Source organism: Bubalus bubalis, chromosome 21, assembly GCF_019923935.1.
Source record: "Bubalus bubalis isolate 160015118507 breed Murrah chromosome 21, NDDB_SH_1, whole genome shotgun sequence".
Lineage (NCBI taxonomy): Eukaryota > Metazoa > Chordata > Mammalia > Artiodactyla > Bovidae > Bubalus > Bubalus bubalis.
Window position 1 is genome coordinate 9421499 of NC_059177.1, and position 20804 is coordinate 9442302.

Genomic DNA, 20804 nt, shown 5'->3' on the forward strand with positions numbered 1-20804 from the left:
TCCCCAGGGAGAGGCTGGCACTTTGCATGGCTCTCAACACCTCAACCTTGCTCCCACTCACCAGAACTTCTTCCTCCCTTTTAATTAAGGCCTTGCTCAGCATCATTCAGAAAAGTACCTCATGCTTAATATGTGACTCATAGTCCAACCATTTGAACAGCACAAATGTTTCCTCTGCAGGAAGGAACAGATGCTCTGGTGGAAAACAAGTAGAGAGAAATAAAGCAGGGAGCCTCAAAAATGCGGTGAAAGTTGGGGCTGAAAAAAACCACAAGTTTCCATAGATGTGTTAGCTTATAGAGGCCCCTTATTTTTCAAGACACAACCATCGTCAGAGACCTTTGTCTCCCAAGAAAATAAAACCAGCTAGAGTTGCATCAGCCGCCATCCCTGGGGTGCTGATCTGCCAGAGGAAGCTACACAGGGCAGAAAGGCTTCTCTCTAGGTAGCAATAAAAGAGTTATCATCTCATTCTGGTAGTCCTCTGGGACCCAGAAAGAAAAAAAAAAAATCTAAGTCTGGCACCTAGGTACTTTCCTAAGTGGGTTGTCATGGCAACAGGGTATAGCAACTATTTTCAGGATTCTAGGACCTTGGCAATCCTCGTGCGTTTCTCTGCCTCGGCTTCTATGTATGCAGAGACATATGGGTACCAGAATTGGTGCCAGAATGGAGAGGAGGATTTGAAATCCATGCCAGGATTCCTCCAGGTTACATGGGACCTCAGCCGACCTCACAGAGTTTAGCTTGCTCGGCACCACGGCCGATAGCATGACCCATCTGGTCGCACTGCCTGCTGGGGCTTCATCGTTCCAGCTGTAAAATAAGGCGATTGGACTCAGCAAGTGCAGAGGTTGATGTCAGCTCCAGAATGCTTAGAATCTCAGTAATTTATAGAATTTGCTTTTGGAGTTCTCCATGGTTGGGCTTGAATATGATGTTGTAAAGAAAAAAAATATCACTTTCATTAGTATCATTATGTAATTACCTCCTCTTGATCAAGAACTTTATTTTTGTTCAAAGAAAGCAGTTAGCTCATTGTGTATAACATACATAGGAAGGTAAGATTTATATGTATTGTGTGCATATGTGTGTACTCACAGAAGCTTGTGTGCAGGGGTATGAGTGTCACTAGTTCTTTTATGAAAATAATTTTAGATTGGTAAAAAGGCCCTAAAATAGGACCTCTGAGAGAGTAGAGAGGCATTCCGATGTTCACGTATTTTCACTTTTTCATTAAATTTCATTTCTTTCATTTATGACTCTATGACATGCAATACTGTATTAACTGTATGTGAGTGTGTCATTGTGTATCTGTGTGTGTTTGTGTGTGTGTGTGTGTGTGTGTGTGACACTGTGTATATACTATGAGAGGCTGCAGCTCTGAGTCAAACTATTTCCCTCAAATTGAGAAATGACTGTGCTGTTTATGAGCTCAGTAATGTACAACATTTTATCCTTGCACTTTGGACAGCATTTGACAAATAGCACATAATTAATAAATATTTGGAGGGGTAAATAAATGAATATAGGAATGAAATAGAGTAGGCCTACTTGAGTTTCTTGGCATCTGCTAAGAATACTCCAGGTGTCCCAGTTATCTGTTCCTGTGTAACAATCTTAAAACACAGTGACAAAAAAATCATTTAAAAATTTATGCTTATGGACTCTATAGGTCAGGAATTCAAGAAAATACAGTGAAGGCAGCACTTTTCTGTCCCATAGTGTCTGGAGCCTCAGTTGGGATGACCCTAGCATCTGGGGATGACTCTAATGACTGGGGATGAGTCTAAGGGCTGGAGATGACCCTAAGGGCTAGAGATGACCCTAATGGCTAGAGATGACCCCAGTAACTGGGGATGCCCCTAGCAGCTGGGGGCTGGAAGATCTGGGGCTGAGGGGTCCAAGCTGGGTTCTTCACTCATAATTTGGTGCCTTGAGAGGGGTTTCTAGAAGGCTTGGCTTACCTGGAACTCCTGTCCAGAGCTCCTCCATGGGGATGGAGTTTCTATGGGGACTGGCTTTGGAGAGGGAGGATCTGGAGCATCATCAAAACAGAAGCTGCTGGACTTCTTTTGACTTAGTGTTGGAAGAAACAGTGTCACCTCTGCCACATTTCATTGGTTGTAAGTCACTAAAATCAGCTCAGAGTCAAGAGTAACTGACACTGCATAATAGTGACCAGAGAGGGCAGGCAGGGTAGGTGGCAGAGCACAGGGGCTCTGTTAAAAAATATGACGCCTATCTAACTTCCGTTTCTTGGTACTTGATCTGCACCTTTTCAGAAAGCTTGTAGAGTATACTTTTTGTCTTTATTCTGGGATTTTGCTTCATTATGTTGAAGTGTGGATTTCTCCTTATTTGCTAAAGCTGAAACTCCAGTACTTTGGCCACCTCATATGCAAAGAATTGACTCATTGGAAAAGACTCTGATGCTGGGAGGGATTGGGGGCAAGAGGAGAAGGGGACGACAGAGGATAAAGATGGCTGGATGGCATCACTGACTCAATGGACTGAGTCTCAGTGAACTCCGGGAGTTGGTGATGGACAGGGAGGCCTGGCGTGCTGCGATTCATTGGATCGCAAAGAGTCAGACACGACTGAGCGACTGATCTGATCTAATCTAAGTATCCCAGAGTCACTTGAATCTTCCTTTTTTTTATGTTTCTTTAATTATGGGAAATTTTATTTTGATCAAATATTTTCTACCTTCCATTTTTTGGCTCCCAGAACATTATTTAGTTTTTGGCACTTCTACTTCGATTCTCCCTGGCTTTCCTTTTATCATGAACTGCTATCTTCTTTCATCTTGTCTCTCACTATAATAACCAAAGTTGCATCTGTGTCTTTCTGGTATTTACACCATCTGTTGACTGTTCTATTTTATTTGCTAAGTATTTGATACCAAATTATTTCTACTTGTTTAATTCTTTTAAGTTACTTTTATTGGAATATAGTTGCTTTACAGTGTTGTGTTGGTTTCTACTGTATAGCAAAATGAATCAGTCATATATATACACATATCCCCCTCCCTTTTGGACTTCCTTCCCATTCAAGTCACCACAGTGCATTAAATTGTGTTTCCTGTGCTATACAGCATATCCTCATTAGTTATCTATTTTATACATAGTATCAATACTTCTTGACTTCATGTTACCAGTATTTTCCCCTTAGGAGGCATATTTATTGTCTCTATTTTAAATAGTCATCTATTTGATTTTCTTTTTTTGCAATGTGTCTGTAACGTTCAGGCGTGTAGTCATTGTGACCTGGGCTACTGGCTCCATACGATATGTGATGTGATAGGTCTAAGTTCTGGACCTGCTGTTGTCCTTGCTTGTCCCAGCAAAGGACAAGCTTTGAGCCCAAGACACCATGGAATAACATGGATATTCCTCCATGGAATAACATGGACTATTGACAATATAGTCAATAGTCATAGGCAATTCTGTCAGTCAGGAAATCACGTTAAAATTTTTAGGGAAAAAGATGTATCGTGAAGAGGTATTTGTCCATAGCTGTAATCCTTTAGCCATGGCAAATTGGCAGGTAAGGGCTAAAATAATGGATACTCAAGAGTTGTTTTTATCAACTCTCCACTCCAATAGTTAATTTGTGCTTCTTTCATAATGGCCACTCCGACAGCCTGGACAATGTAGTTTCTGTAGGAAAAGATCAGGAAATAACTCCTTAAATGCCTGACTTCTCCACCGCCTAAGTCCATAGCCCACTCTAACACACACACACAGCATGAAGATGGCTCCATATTTTCCCCAAAGCCTCTTAGCCTTTGATTTCCCTACTTTCTCTAGGGTTGATTTTCGGGGAGGAGACCAGTAGCCTATGTTAATTTTACCATCTCATCAAATATGGAAAGTTCCTCCAGTGTTTTTTCTAATTAAATATATTTCTACAGAAGACAGGAATAACTAAGTATCATTTCTCCTACATCTCCATTCGTGAATTTTTAATGATAGAAATTTCACTTCAGATGCAATGATGGTGATTATAATTATCATCATCCTCTTCATTGCTTTTGTAGGTATTATTATTATATATGTTCTAATTCATTCATTACTTCCTCTGTGCCGTATTCCATAATAATCACTCTGCACATATAAGCATTCGAAACCTAGGACCCCTGGATAGTTTCCTTAAGTAGGTCATATGCAAAAGTTCAAAATTCAAAAAGTCTAAAATAAAACAAAGTGAAATTAAAAACCAAATTCTTTATTTCAGTCTCTCAAAGGGCACACTTGGAAGCTTCTTATATCTCCATTTCTCACTTCCTCAGCTCTTACTCCCCATAGTCTCCAGACTCTCCTTCTAACAATTTTCTCCCACTCCTAGGTTATTTATTTATTTACTAATTGACTTAACTCCTTTGCTGAGTCCTTCCCATCTTCTTCCTGAGTCTTAGGTCCAATTCTTTTCAGTTTCTTCTGCATTGCAAAAGGCTTCTCTGGCAAAGATGCACTCTATAGAAATTGGATTAACAACTAAAACTTTCTCTTTGGTAAATCAAAGGACATCTCTGAATAATTCCTCATTAATATGTTTCCATCACACACGTATGGTCTCATTTAGGTCTCTAGACACTGTGTGTTTGATATAATACCTATATTTTTCATGAGGACAGCCAGTCTCAGAGAGGTCAGGTTGCTTGCCCAGGGTTGTAGCAGACGGTCTTGGAAGTGAAGAAGTGGGGATTTAGAGGTAGATTATCTGATGTTGATGCCAGTGCTTTGATTGTGTGTGCTCAGTCGCTCAGTCTTGTCTGACTCTTTGCAACCCAGTGGCCTGCCAGGCTCCTCTGTTCATGGGATTTTCCAGGCAAGAATACTAGAGTGGGTTATCATTTCCTTCTCCAGGGGATCTTCCGGACCCAGGGATTAAACCCACGTCTCTTGCATCTCCTGCATTGGCAGTCGTGTTTACCACTGCACCACCTGCGGTATTGCGGTACTTACTCTCACAGTACATTCCCAAAAGTACATCAAGGTCCAGACTCTCATATAAACTTTGATCTTCATTTGAGCACTTCTATCAAGGGAGATATTGTATTTAAGAGAACCTATCTGAGCACTGTGATTTTGCTTCTGCTTGCTCAAGTGTATCTCCATTCCCAGAGAGCTGCTCACCTGAGGTCACCAAAGCAATTTCGGTCTACATAGTTTAATAGACCTGTGACCAGTGTAACAGCTATTAACAGCCCATTAGTAATTATTCGGGCAAAGCTAGACAATCTCTTGTACTAAGGCTTTTATCGTGAATTTTAAGTCATTAGATTAATAAATAATAAACTACCTACCAGCAATATTCATTATGAAATCCCACACTTCAAATGTGCTGGCATATGTCATTAAATATATTTAAGTTATCCAACTGAAGATCTGAAGCAGCATTTCTCGGAATTCTGCCATGCCCTTGAACTTAGAACAGGCTTGGGGAACACAGTACTCTTCTTCTGACACCAGGATTCAATGTCCAGTTGCCTTGAGGTCGAGAATGAAGTGCGTGCACTCATTCAAGAAACACTGCTGCCGAATATCAAGTCTCCCTCCCTGTGCACATCTTCCTATATTCAGTAAGCTGAGGAACCAAGAGAGAAAAAGGAGGACCTTCTTAAGTAAGATGCTTTATTTGGACCTGTGGGCCAAATTTCTAACAGCAGGGGAGAAGCAGAAATTTGGACAATTACCTAGAGACTAATTGATCTACCTTCATAAGCAATTCCAGACAGTATATACCAGGAAAATAAATCAGCTCCATTTTCATTTCTGATATGAAGTACAAGAATTGAGAACTCTTAAGTCAAGTGTTTAAAGCCTGCAAATCTATGAAAATTTTAAGACCAAATATCAGGCTCTTTTTATTTTTTTGTCCTCTTCAGTATTTCACATCAAAATAGTTGACTTCCTGGTATTCAGTAAATAGCTAATGAATGAATAAAAGAATAAATGAACTTTATATTTCCATAGTGTTTTTGTAGTAAATGTACTTTATGTACATTATGCCCTAATAAAAGTGGCAGAAATTAGTGCTTTTGTCTCCTTACAAATAAACAGGGCACAAATATGGAGGGGAAAAAAGAGTTTTGGAGCAAAGCAGGCCTATTGTAAATTTTACCTCTCTCCCTATATTAGCTTTTAGTTTGCAGTTTGTTTTCCAAGCTCAGTTTCCCTAGCAATCAAATAGTGATAAAAATATAAAATTCTATAGTAAAAAATAAATAACAAGTATCCGTCCTGTAAATCCCCCCAAAATCCTGTAAATCTCTCTGTCCCAAATCCTCTCTTCACTTATGGAAATCTTGGTCTTGTCTTAAGACAATTGAAAAGATGTTCAGTTACTGTCTTTGCTGTTAGATACAGATTAAATTTTGTCAAGCTTGAGACATGTAAGAGAGTCTGATCAGTTCAGTTGCTCAGTCGTGTCTGACTTTGGACCCCATGGATGCAGCATACCAGGCTTCCCTGTCCATCACCAACTCCTGGAGCTTGCTCAAATTCATGTCCATCAAGTTGATGATGTCATCTAGCCATCTCATCCTCTGTCGTCCCCTTCTCCTCGTGCCATCAATCTTTCCCAGCATCAGGGTCTTTTCCAATGAGTCAGCTCTTTGCATCAGGTAGCCAAAGGATTGGAGCTTCAGTATTGGAGCCTTATTGGAGCAAAGTATTGGAGCTTTATTTTGGAAAGACTGACAGTTTTCTTCAGTGAAGTTTCCCCTTTTATTTGAATAACAAAAGGTATATCATTGAAAATCTGGAAAAGGAAATTTTAAATAAACCACAACCCCATTGATTTTAACACAGAAATTTTATTTTCTGTGTACTATGTTTATTTTAATGAGCATTATAGCAAAAGCCTCTTATCCTTATCCATCAGAAAGCAGACAGAATAAAAACCACAGTCACAGAAAGCTAACCCTAACCAAACTGATCACATGGACCACAGCCTTGTCTAACTCAATGAAACTATGAGCCATGCTGTATAGGGCCACCCAAAACAGACAGGTCATGGTGGAGAGTTCTGACAAAATGTGGTCCATTGGAAAAGAGAATGGCAAACCACTTCAGTATTCTTGCCTTGAGAACCTCATGAACAGTATGAAAAGAGAATCTAATGGAAACTGTTGATTCATTTTCCTTGCTGACCTAACTTTTCCTTATTACTCACGTATTCCTACTGAAGCCCACAGGGGTGTGTTGAGTCAGAGTTCAAGACAAAAGCAAATTTCAGTAATGCTGATCTTAACTTAAAATTTTGATATGTGTTGTAACATAAATTTTTTGCATTAATTGTTATGCTTTAAAATATTACATTAAAATTATTTACTTTATTTTTCTCATTTGGCATCCCTGGTCTTTGTTGAGGCACACAGGCTTAGTTGCCCTGTGGCATGAAGGATCTTAGTTCCCCAACTAGGGATTGATCCCACATCCTGTGCATCTGAAGGAAGATTCTTAACCATGGGACCACTAGGGAAGCCCTTGTTTATTGTTTTCTTTGCACTCTTAAATTTTATACCTAAGGCGACTGCCTCACTTGACTCACCCAATCCAGGCCTTGCCATCTCACTTTCTCCTTTTATATGTTCAGTCTCATTTTTCATCTAGTGTAACGTCAATCTAAATCTTCCTTCAGCTAGCAGATACCAGAATTATTCTAAGAATAGGTGGGACCTCTCCCGTTGGCTCTTACATGCCCTGGCAGTAGAAGAACCTCATAATTTTCCATGACATTGAAAATCTCCAGGCAGAAATTAAGGACTAATGGCACCCCACTCTAGTACTCTTGCCTGGAAAATCCCATGGACCGAGGAGCCTGGTATGCTGCAGTCCATGGAGTTGATAAGAGTCGGACACGACTGAGCGACTTCACTTTCAATTTTCACTTTCATGCATTGGAGAAGGAAATGGCAACCCACTCCAGTGTTCTTGCCTGGAGAATCCCAGGGACAGGGGAGCCTGGTGGGCTGCCATCTATGGGGTCGCACAGAGTCGGACACGACTGAAGTCTAGTCTAGCAGCAAACCCAGAGTTTACACTGGGAAGCTTTTTTTTTTTTTAATTATAGTATAGTTGATTTACAATGTTATGTTAGTTTCTGCTGTGCAGCAAAGTGAGTCAATTGTGTATGTGTGTGTGTGTGCGCATGTGTGTGTGTATACATATATCTCCACTCTTTTTTAGATTCTGTTCCCATATAGGTCATTACAGAGTATTGAGTAGAGTTCCCTACTGTGCTGTACAGTAGGTCCTTATTAGTTATCTGTTTTATATATAGTAGTGAGTATATTGGAGAAGGAAATGGCAACCCACTCCAGTGTTCTTGCCTGGAGAAACCCAGGGATGGGGGAGCCTGGTGGACTGCCGTCTATGGGGTCGCAGAGTTGGACACGACTGAAGGGACTTAGCAGCAGCAGCAGCAGTGAGTATATGTCAGTCCCGATCTCCTAATTTGTCCCTCCTTTCACCATTTCTAAGGAGCTTCCCAGGTGGCACAGTGGTAAAGAATCAGCCTTCCAATGCAGGAGATGAAGGAGGTGCAGGTTGGATCCCTGGGTCAGGAAGATCCCCTGGAGGAGGAAATGACAACCCACTGCAGTATTCTTGCCTGGAAAATCCCAAGGACAAAGGAGCATGGCAAGCTACAGTCCATGGGACCACAAAGATTCAGATGCAACTGAGCACATGTGCACACCACCCTTTCTAAAATGGGAGTCTTTTGCTTGCTTTGATTATTTGCAAGGGTTTTCTTTTGGTGGGGGGGGGCGGGGAGAGGAGGGGGCTTGTTTGTTTGCTTTTTGTTTTTATTACTTTTGCAACAAGTTCTGGGCTGTCTCAGTTAGGGATTCCGGATTATCTTCCCTCAAAGCAGCCATGCATTGTTCTGCTAATCACTCCCCAGAGACGGGGGCTTATAAGACAACAGACCCAACAAGCCTCATGTCTCCTTACCCTTTATCTCAGGGCAGCAAGATTCAAGCTTCTCAGGGTTGTCCAGAGCCCTAGACATCCCCTCCTCCATTTTGCCAAGAGTATCAACTGAAAATGCAAGCCAAGTAGACAGGAACCCAGCGACACTGCATGAGCTCAGCTCTGTGCTCCTTGCCCAGGATCAGCACAGCCAGAGTCAGAGCTTGATAGATTTATAGCTGGGATCACAGAGGGTCACTGCATTGGCTATCTTGCTGACAAAGAAATTAAATGCTGGGTTTAATATTGATAATAGAACTCATTTTGGCAGAAGCTTAAAAATGAGAAACCAAAATTGACTCAGTAAGGGGAAAAAAAAAAAAAAAAAACTGAAGTATGACCGGTAAGAATAATTTGGTTTAGCATTTCCTAAAATATAGTCTACCCAGGTAATTCACAATAATTAGCATTCATTACCTACTGATGAGGAGTCTAGCTCTGAGTTGTTTTGATATATTTGACTGTTGCAGTGACCTTAGAAGATAGTCACTATTTTTAAGATTTGCTGAAGGTCAGTCTTTTGGATCATGAGCTTTGGTGACTCCAGAATCTTTGCTCTAGTCACTGTGATATATACCCCTAAAGATATTAAGGAAAAGGTGCTTTAGGAAAATTCCAACAAGCATTGTTAACATAGAATTTTGGTTAATGGATACCATTATGGAATGAATGTTTGTGTCCCCTCACAACTCATATGTCACAGCCCTTAACCACAAACATGGTGGTTTTGGAGGAGAGGATTTGGGGAAGAAATTAGGGTTAGATGAAGTCATGGAGATGGGGCCCATGGGATGGGATTAGTGCCCTTTTAAGAGGCATTACAGTCACTCTGTCTCCACCAGATGAGAATACATTTATTATAGAAGGCAGTTATCTACAAGCCCGGAAGAGGACCCTCCACAGAAACTGAGTCTGCCCGCATCTTGACCCTGGATTTCCCAGCATCCAGACTGAGAAGTCAATGTCTGTTGTTCCAGCCCCCTTGTTTATACTGTTCTCTTATTGCAGCCTGAGCTGACAAAGACATGTTTGGGTATCTATCTGAGGACAGTGGAGAGTTCCAAGGTCAAGATTTTGGAGGACAATGTCAAGCAAAGTTAAAGATCAATAGCCTTTTAATAGCAAATCTTATCAGAGCCTTTAATAGGCTTTTTAAAAAGTCAACATATTAGTCACTCAGTCGTGACTCGTCCGACTCCTTGCAATCCCACAGACTCTAGCCCCCCAGGTCCTCTGTCCGTGGGTTCTCCAGGCGATAATGCTGGAGTGGGTTTCCATTCCCTTCTCCAGGACATCTTCCTGAGTCAGGGCTCAAACCCAGGTCTTCCACATTGCAGGTGTATTCTTTACTGCCTGAACCAACAGGAAAGCCCAGGGGAACCATTATTCTTTAAAACAGGGGTTTTCAGTATGGAGTTTTCCAAAGGTATTTGATGTGGAATATCCCTCTGTGATGGACCACTCCTTCTAGGTTGCAATTGAGTTTGCTCTGGCATCTTAGGGCTTAACTCCCACTCACTGGATGGCAATCAGAAGGTCACTACCAAGGACAGTGGTACACAAGTGCAGTGTACAATTCAGCCTAATCCCAGGGTGTCACACCAGCCTCTGTGTGCATGAGGGATGTTTGACCAAGTCGGGCACACGCACCAGCCCCAGCCAGAGAGAGAACTGAGTAGGGTGAACCACGAGGTAGGGTGGGGGCAGCAGCTGAAGGAGCAAGTGATGGCTCAGAGAAGCACATAGAATCACTGGTGTTTCCTAATGGGCTCTCGCTGCCCCCAGCAAAAGGAAAGAAGAGATTTAATGGAGCCCACTGTGTCTGTGGCTAAGTCCCATCTTCAAGGAGATGACTGCCAGGGTGATATCACAGGTCAGCAGTGTAGAAATTTGGCAGAGGTGGCATCGCTGTGTTTACCAGCATGCAAGCTACAAGCGAAAATCCCCATATGTAAATGTGGGAGTGTGTGCAGATGGGTGTGCATGTGCGCACATGCTGTTTTTTAGATACACTGCCCACAAAGCAGGAACAGAGTTTAAAAGGTGAGATGTAACATGATATTCAATGCACTCGGATATAGTTTAATTCTTACGATCACATTTATTAAACGAAATCCCCACATACACAGTCTTCCCACACATACGTGAAAGAAATCAAATTGCCCGTGGCACCCATGGGAGAGCAGTGCTATAACTCAGCTTCCAAAGCAGTTGTCAGATCTCTGGTAATATCTCAAACCAGAGCCTTGCCTTTTATGTGACAAGAACTCTTAAAAGCCTGATGGCTTGTTCTAGGGGAAAAAAGTATAAAATGGAAAGATGGAGTTTATTTGAAGTTAAAGTTGAGAGAAGAGGAGAGGCAGACAGTTCGCATGAATACGTGACATTTTCTCCGTATGCATTTTTATCCTTTGTCTGTCAGGCAGAATGGTGCCCCATGTAGGGCTGGTCTCAAAGCAGGTGCTCAGAGTAGCTGAGTTGTATTGAATTAACTTGAGTTGAAGCTAATTGAATCATACAGAATCAGATAGATTCTGAGTGTTCACCTCTGTCCAGGGAAATTTGATTTAGGATTGATCTTAGATCAAAGAGAGACGCACCCAACGCAAGGAAGAAGTGTGATTTCTATCCCAGGCAAGAGTTGCTAGTAAGCAAGAGAAGGTCTGAGTTCTTCAATCCAGAACACCAGCTAGATCAGAAGAACATTTCAGAGAAGACACAGATCTGAGTGATACAATAACCTGGAGTTTGAGTGTGGAGGAAATGCCAGAATCCCCGAGCTCAGGGCAAAACTTGTTGGTAACGTGTGTGTGTGTGCTAAGTCACTCAGTCATGTCAGCCTCTTTTGCAATTCCATAGATTGTAGCCCACCAGGTTCCTCTGTCCATGGGATTTTATAGGCAAGAATACTGGAGTGGGTTGCCATTTCCTACTTCAGGGGATCTGATGGTGGTAGGTTATTCGAGTAGAATATTTACAGTAGTCTAGTTACTTGGTCAGGAATGCTAACCAGAGGACCTGATATTCAGAATATGCAGCACTAGTTATAGCCCATTGTGGTGACCGGAATTTTCCAAAATTGAGCAGCGAGTGCCAAGAGAACTCCTGGGCAAATGAAGTCAGGCTAAGGGTGATTGGAGGCACTGATCTTGAAAATCCTCAGCTCTCTCACTGTACATTAGCCAGAACATTTATAAATGATTAGCCTGCTTCCTTCCTGTGCATATATGTGGTTGAAGCACACGAGCCAAAAAACCCATCTAGTCTTATTAATTCAGTTGATTTTCACAAAAATAATTGATAGGTTAGTTTTGCTACTTATTTTCACGTTCAGAAGTGAGGATTCATTTGAATGTTGAAAATGGTGCAGCTCTGCAGTCTTGCAGTAAGTCAATCACAGAACCCCAAATCCAACATGCTCCTCAAAACAGTGAATCCTGGGGCTTCCCTGGCAGTCCAGTGGTTAAGACTCCAGGCTGCCAGTACAAGAGGTGCAGGTTTGATCCCTGATCAGGGAACTAAGATCCCACATGCTGTGTGACATGGTCAAAAGATTAAAAAAAAAAAAATACTGAATCCATCCTCCGACCTCAAGGTTGTATTGAATGGACCTCAGAACAATTATAAATGTGCCAGAATCATTTAAAAATCTCCAGCATTGCACATCCCTGGGTGAACTGCTACTTAACCTCCCAAACCTTCCATTTTCTCACTTGTAAAATTTGGCGGAGAGTCATTGCCAGCAAGCCCCTGATGGTCACTGTGTGACAAGTGCTGTTTTAGATACTCTGTATAAATTCACCTATTTTATGAATTCACATCCATGGAGGTTCAGCGATTAAGACCTCACTTTCCAGTGCCAGAGTAGTGGGGTTGCTCCCTGGTCAGGGAGAAAAGATTCCACATGCCTCAGGGCGAAAAAAACCAAAACATACAAAAAAAAAAAAAAGAACTCATCCCATCCTGATAACACCGCAACTACGTGAGGATGGCAGCATTTGATCCCAGGCCGTCTGGTTGCTGTTTAACCATTAAATTATGCTTCCTCCCAGGTAAAATGACTCGTGTGTGATATGAACATACGAGACGCAAAACAGGCACACAGGGAGACCCAGGAAGTGTTCTTTTCGCCTCCTCTTGTTCAGGCCTTCCTCCCAGTCTCATGCCAGATTACCGGCAGGGAAGAAAACCTGAGGTCTCTGTGCATTTTCACTCCCCAGGTGATTCTGTCAGAACGCCAACATTAAGAGCCTTTTTGTCCTGTGAACCCATTTCACAGATTTAGAACACTCATTCTCAGGAGATGCTTTCCTGCCCTCTGCCTCATTCAAACTTGAGGGACTTCAGGGTGTTCCTCTCTTGTTCTATTAAGAATTCTGTCACAACATGCCTAGGAGTTTGTGATTATGTCAAACACGCCCAGTTTGGTTGAAAATGATCTGGATCTCTGAAGGCTTAATTGTCTTCCAATGTTTACTTGTACAACCATTGTGTGGCTAGGTAAGCAGATATTTCCTGACAGCAAGTACATTCTGCTTCTTAAGTTGCCAACTACTATTTCCAAAAATTAGGTCTGAGTGTGATGAGCTGCTGCATTCTGATCCATTACCTATGGATTCATACGCTCCATTGCTGGGTTTTAGTTCTTCTCACCAGCTGGGACTTCTTTATAAAAATCTTAAGGCATTCATTGCAACCCTAGAAGATACCCTAAAAATATGAAAGATGTCAGATCAATCTAGAACCATTCAAGATTATTGGGAGTTTAGAGGATTGGGCAGCTTTCCTTTCATGATCAAAGATGAGAAATACACTTAGAAGTACCATCATTTTTTTTTTAATAACTATGTGAATCTAACCTCTGTGAATGCTTATGAACCGTTTCAAAGCAATTTAATACAGTGGAAAATAAGAGGAATAAGTTAGGATCATATATCTATGAGGAACATAAAGATTCATGTTTTATTTGAATAAAATTGGTAAGTAGACATTCTGTAATATTTTCAGAGCATGAAGAAAATGCTACCCTCCCCTTCCCCCATGGATGGTGACATTTTCAGTAGGACTTTGGAAAATTCTCTTAAGCCCTTGAATTAATATTCATAATTTTATCATCGCATTTTGTGGGGAGGAGATTCACACTTTGCCCCACCCAGCCCCAGATTCATCAAATGGCATGTGACATAGTGAACTAAGGATGCGAAGCCAGAAAAAAATAGAAGTGTGATCAGTGTTCATGTCTGTACTGAATGGGAATTTGGCCTGCATGTATCTCGCTGTTTTTTTTTTTTGAGTGGTTCTTTCAAAGACCTTTGTTGAGTGTCTAAAATGTTCCAGGCCTAGTGCCTGGTGCTCAGAATGGTATGAAAGTTCAGATCCTTTTCCTTAGGACCTAAGTCCTAAGCGGGAGCTCTTTGCAGGTTCTGCATCGATTCCTCCACATGCTTGCCTCCCAAGCTGGCTATTACTCCAGTCTCTGAACTTTCTTGTCACTCAGAGGGGCTTCACCGACTCTCACATGCCCTTCCCTTTTCCTGGACCTCACTGAGGCTCAGGAAATGATGGGGTGGCTTTTGACATGTTTTTCAAGTCTGGGAAGAATCCAGACTCTCTTCTAGCATCATAAAATTCAAGAGCAACAGGCAGAGAGAGTTAATCTTCACAGTGCAAAATATCTGATCGTATGTTTGATGTTCCTGTGTGATTTCACCCCTCTATGAAGACCTCAGTCCCCAAATTCTTCCATTCTCAAATTTAAACGCCCGACCTCCATCCAGGATAAGAAACAGGCATGACAGGTCTGAGTCTGGCTTTATCTTGAAGACCTTTGAGTTGGACTTTGGAGTTGTAAGGAAGGAAGATGGTAGAGAAGAACTCTGGAGCCTCTTGCTGACGTGCAGACGTGGAATGTACCTAAATCTATTAACAGAATGAAGGTCATGTGCTATGGAGAGAGGAAAGTCACCTATACGTTGAGTCGGCAGAAGTCATTTTGAAATTTCCACCATCAAATAGACTATAATTTAATATTTGATCATTAAATAAAGAGCAGGTTAAACAGTTTGTAAATCTGTGTGTACCCCATGATATAACAGGTCAGTTTTGCAGAAATAATACTACCTTGTTCTTTTGCAGTGTGACCAATTCAAGCAATTCAAAAATCAACTCTTGAGGTTGAAATGTGGGAGTCAGTTAGCATTAGTAATCTTTAGATGATTGATTTAATAGTACTTTTGCCAAAGTTGAAGAAACAAGTGCTCTGTCAAGGGAGGGAATTGGCATAGTGGTACCAGAAAACCTGAGCTAAAGGCAGTTACAACTTGGGGCTTCCCTGGTGGTCCAGTGGTTAAAACTCTGCACTTCCAGTGCAGGGGGCATGGGTTTGATCCCCAGTCAAGGAATTAACAGTTGGTATACCACCTGGTGTGGCCCCCCAAAAATTAATTAAAAGTTACAAAAACTACCACTTTAACTCTGAACTTTAAGGGAGGGAGAATGAAGGAAATAAACCATGAAGATACTTAATAGGTAACAGAGCCCAATTCATGGCATGGTGGGAGAGAACTTTAAGGATAAAATTCTATTTCATCCATTTATTCTGATGAATCCATGAAGTTAGCTCTCAGATTAAAGTTAATTGCAATGGCAATTTCACATTACAAATCAATTTCCCCCTAAATATTTCTCTGTGTCATTGACTCTGAAATATTTAAATCCAGTGCTCATTTCTGCTTAAGGATTCACAGCTCTTGGGAGATTTAGCTGCTGCTGCTGCTCTCGGGTCTAATGTTGCCCTAATTTTCCTATTTCTTTCCGCTGCACAAGTCCTCAGTTTGAGCATTTGCAAGGTAGAATCCCTTAGTTATGCCGACATTTTTCTCTGAAAGGAGAGTCAACACTTCCCAGTTAATGCACTGCTTTTTTCACTTAAGATTTTTTTCTGAAATGGATTAAGGGAAGTTTGCTCTGAGTTTCAGATTATATCAATTGGAATTTCAGATTACATAAAATAAAATAGTCTATGTTGATTCAAGACTCCATAATCTATCATTTTGACCAAGAACATAATCCGGAATGTTTCTATTTACTATATAATATTCTTGCAACATCTGTTTTAGACACAGGGATACATTCCAGAAAGACATTGCTTCATGTCTGTAGAGTCTCTCAGAAGCTTCCTGTTATTTAGGCCACTGTTCAGGAGAACAAGATGAATCAGCAGTTTTGTTTCTAATCCTTAAACCAGGCAAATATCAAACAGTCTTACCAGTGACTCAGTTTCCATCATACAGATTCCAAGCAACTCTCATTCTGCAAGTCTGCTAGATCTGGAGGCACCATGAGCCCAAGGTATTGCAGCCTCATGTAGGAAGGAACTTGATAGAAGTGGGGCAAACTAAACCGCTTCTCAAGGCCACCCTGTAACCTACTGTCATGGAGGACCCTTCCGTATTTGACCTTACAGACTGAGTAAAATTCCTAAGACCTCATGGTCACCTAAGGCCAAGTGAATGTCCTTGGTTCAGTATACCCGTAGGTCATGCACAACTGGGCCATATCTCATCCACCGTTATTCTGTGTTGGTCTCCTGTGTGATACGTACAGTGAGAGGTTACCTATATTTCCATTTTGAGGCTTATATTTTGATAGGATTTACAAATAGCATTTTTAGAGAGTGATTTTTAAATTTCTTTATCATTCATGGCAAGCACCTCTTGTCCTCGGACATTCTCACAAAAGCAGTACATAATACTAGGATTCAGAATCCCACATGTTCTCCAGTGTAGATCGCTGAGTAAAGAAAAAATTAGACCAGTGTCTAAGACCCAGAAGCCGAAATGGGTCTTCCATCCTTCCAAATTTTCCTCTTTGCTTTCTGCATTACCCCCACCACAAAGGAAGGAAAAACAAGCAACTAAAGAAACAAAGGACACACACAAAAACAAACAGAAGCGCTGAATCTCAGTGTGAGGAACCCCAGCCACGCCTCCCAAGGTATCCTCGCTCAGGTCAAAGTGGAACCTAGTGTGTGCTCCCACAGAAAGCTCACGGAGAGAAAGAGACACAGGAGGATGGTCATCGTTCCCGGTGAAGATGTATTTGCTGCCCAAATCTGAAGCACATCTCCTTTCTGTAAGGCACAGCGACTCCGCCCAGTTGCCGCATAGCGCTAACCAAGGCGCTGACAGTGAAATGGGCAACTCTTTCCCTTTTGCTTGGAGAGTAAAGGCAGGCCTGATACACAAAGAGAAAGCCAAATTGCCCTTGGCAAAATCCCCTCTTTTCTTTTGATCCACTTAGCTTAACACTCAAGCCTATATTCAGTCACCGAGTGGAGAGTCGGAACAAAATACCCTGTTGGTAGCCTCGTGAGGGGTTTCCGCAGTTTATATCCTGCATGCTTGGGTTCTCCCCACTGTCATACACAGTTGAGTACAGAGCAGCCAGGACACCATAGCCCAAATGAAAGACAAAACCTGGGAGAGGATTAGATTCCCTTTTCACATGTATTGCGGCTTTCCTGGTGGCTCAGATGGTAAAGAATCTGCCTGCAGTTCAAAACAAATGTATCCCCCTGAGTCTTTCAGTTGGACTAACATAGGCATCCCAGAGACAGACAAGTCCATATTCAGTCTCTCACATGTCTATGAACCCCAGATTGAGGTTACAGGCCCAGACAAGACTAAAGAACTCTAGGACTATCTTTCCCTAGCTGAAGAGCTTTCTCTGCACATACCTAGGATTGTTTTTTTGTATTCCAAAAGGCCATTTCTGCAAGTCCTGCCACCCCGCCCCCAAGTAAAATTCCACTCTGGGTATTTATAAATAGAGCATGGAACTGCCATTAGCCTTTGCCCATGTTTTCAAATAGGCTCTTGGTCTTTCATAAGCAAGAACAACTAACATCAACATATTTGTTATAACTTTTTCTTTTCTACTTCTTTCTGTTTCCAAACCAGCATTTTTTTATCTCTGATACCATGTGCGCTAAGTCACTTTGGTCATGTCCAACTCTTTACAACCCTATGGACTGTAGCCCACCAGGCTCCCCTGTCCATGGGATTTTCTAGGCAAGAATACTGGAGTGGGTTGCCATGTCCTGCTCCTGGGGATCTTCCTGACCCAGGGATCGAACCCACCTCTCTTACATCTCCTGCATTGGCAGGCACGTTCTTTACCACTAGCACCAGAGTGGCTATTTCAGAGGACAGGATAATGAAAATACTTAAGGAGGAAGGAGATGGGAGGAGGTCTGGGAGAAGACTATTCCAGAAGGAAGAGTGAATACAAAGACTCTGTGGTGGAAATACACTTGATATTTTTCAACCAACTCCAAGAAATGTAGAGAGAGGAAGGCAAGAGAATGTAACATATCTTGTAGTGTCTTCAAAACCCTTGAGAGTCTTTGGCTTTTACCTCAAGGGAGATCACCTTTTGACTTAGATATTATCAGACTGCTCTGGCTGTTATGTTGAGAATAAATGGGAGTGGGCAATGGTTGAGCAACCAGCAGCTCTAATGGACCAATTAGGAGGCAGTGAGACAGATGGGAGGTGATATTGGCTTGTTCCAAGATTGTAACAGGAAAGATAACAAGAACACATCAACTTATTTTTTTTAATATTTTTTTTTAAATTTTACTTTGTTTGGGTCTATGATGTCTTAGTTACAGCACGTGGGATCTTTAGTAGTGGCATATGAACTCTTAGTTGTAGCATTTGGAATCTAGTTCCTTGATCAGGGATTAAAACTGGGCCCCCTGCACTGGGGACACAGAGTCTTAGCCACTGGATTGCCAGGTAAGTTCCACATATCAGCTTCTAGAAACATTTTAAATGTGGAGCCAACAGGACTTGCTAATGGAATATATCCATTGGTATGAAATCTGTAGTGGAGAAGGCAATGGCAAGCCACTCCAATACTCTTGCCTAGAAAATCCCATGGACGGAGGAGCCTGGTAGGCCTGCAGTCCATGGGGTCTCGAAGAGTCGCACACGACTGAGTGACTTCACTTTCACATATTGGAGAAGGAAATGGCAACCCACTCCAGTGTTCTTGCCTGGAGAATCCCAGGGGTGGGGGAGCCTGGTGGGCTGCCGTCTATGGGGTCACACAGAGTCGGACACGACTGAAGCGACTTAGCAGCAGCAGCAGCATGAAATCTGTATACTATATATTGTATCAGTGAGTACTGCCCCCTTATCCTATTCTAACACAGAACATCTGTTCTTTTTTAATAATTTTGTGTGCAAGAAGGAAATAGAAATATTTTTATATAGATGAATCTTGGCATCCAAAATCTTGGGTTTGCATCCAGGCTAAATCAGCTGTGCAAACCTAGACAGAATAGTCCATCCTTTGGTTTCATGGTTTTATCAGGAAGAGGAAATGAGTGTTTAGAAGGAATTATGAACTTTAAAATTCAAAGAAAAATACATTAAGGAGAAAACAAAAATAAGAGTTGGAGGTTTGTAGTGAGAATACAGTTGAGTGCTTGGAATTAGCTCAGTAGGCATATTTAATTATATGAAAGAGTATAACCCAAACAGGTAGATTAAAAAATTCAGATGGTCCTCTAAATATCAATCTTCACACTTCCCTGGTGGTCCAGTGGCTAAGACTCCAAGCTCCCAATGCAGGGGGCCTGGGTTCAATGCCTGGTCGGGTAACTAGGGGCTTCTCAGGTGTCAATAGTGGTAAAGAATCTGCCTACCATTGCTGGAGATGCAAGAGACTCAGGTTGGATCCCTGGGTATGGAAGATCCCCCGGAGAAGGGAATGGCAACCACTCCAGTATTCTTGCCTGGAGAATCCCAGGGACAGAGGAGTTTGGCAGGCTGCAGTCCACAGGATTGCAAAGAGCTGGACACAACTGAGTGACTGAGTGCACACACAGGAAACTGGATCCCACACGCCGTAACTGAAGATCTGTGAGCCACAACTGAGACCCAGCACAGTCAAAGAAATGAATACAAATAAATATTTTTAAAATGTCAGTCTTCTCCATGGATCATTATTAGGAGTTTCCAGGGTAATAAGGATGCTTATAAAAAGAAGAGCTACAAAGCCTCAAACCAAAAATATTATGAGTCAAAATCCCATCTGCCTTGTGCCCTTGTTTAGGCTTTAGTTTGTGATTGGAAAGAATAGAAGAGAAAAGGAGTGAAAGAGATGTTGTCTGGGGACACATTTTAACTGCTGAGGCAGTTTCCCAAATGCTTCCTTATTCGGGTCACTGCAGTCCTGGATCTGGAGCTCAGCTTTCCTGGTCAGGAAATCTGATGTTGTCCTGGTGCTGGAGCTGACTCAGAGGAAGTGACTGTCTTAACTGAACTCCCAAGTGGCTCATAAGCAAACCAGGAAGCTAATTTAGTTTTCATGGCTTTGAATTGACCCAGTTTTTCATATCCATCGAATTATACACCTCTTGAGGGTAAGCAGAAGCCATATTAAACCAAAAGGCATATGGCAAGTATGATATCAGGGCACTGACAGGAGGAAGGAAGATGTGGGGCATAACTCATCCATTCAAAGCCAGCTGCAGTGCTTTTACCCACCATTGGAGTACTTTTCCAGGATGCAGAACTTTGATTGCCTTGTCCAGTGGGTCTCCCTTGGATGGTCTTCTGCAGCCACTGACTACTTTTTCTTTCCCCTTCTTTCTTTGAGAAAAATTCAAACAGCCTTCTTTATTTGTAGCCAGAAGAACATGAACTTATAAAGTGCACTGTATAATAAGTTTGGGAGTCAGGCAGATCAGCATGTACTTATGAGGTGGGTGACTTTGAACAAGTTTAAACAACTTGATTCCTTCCGTAG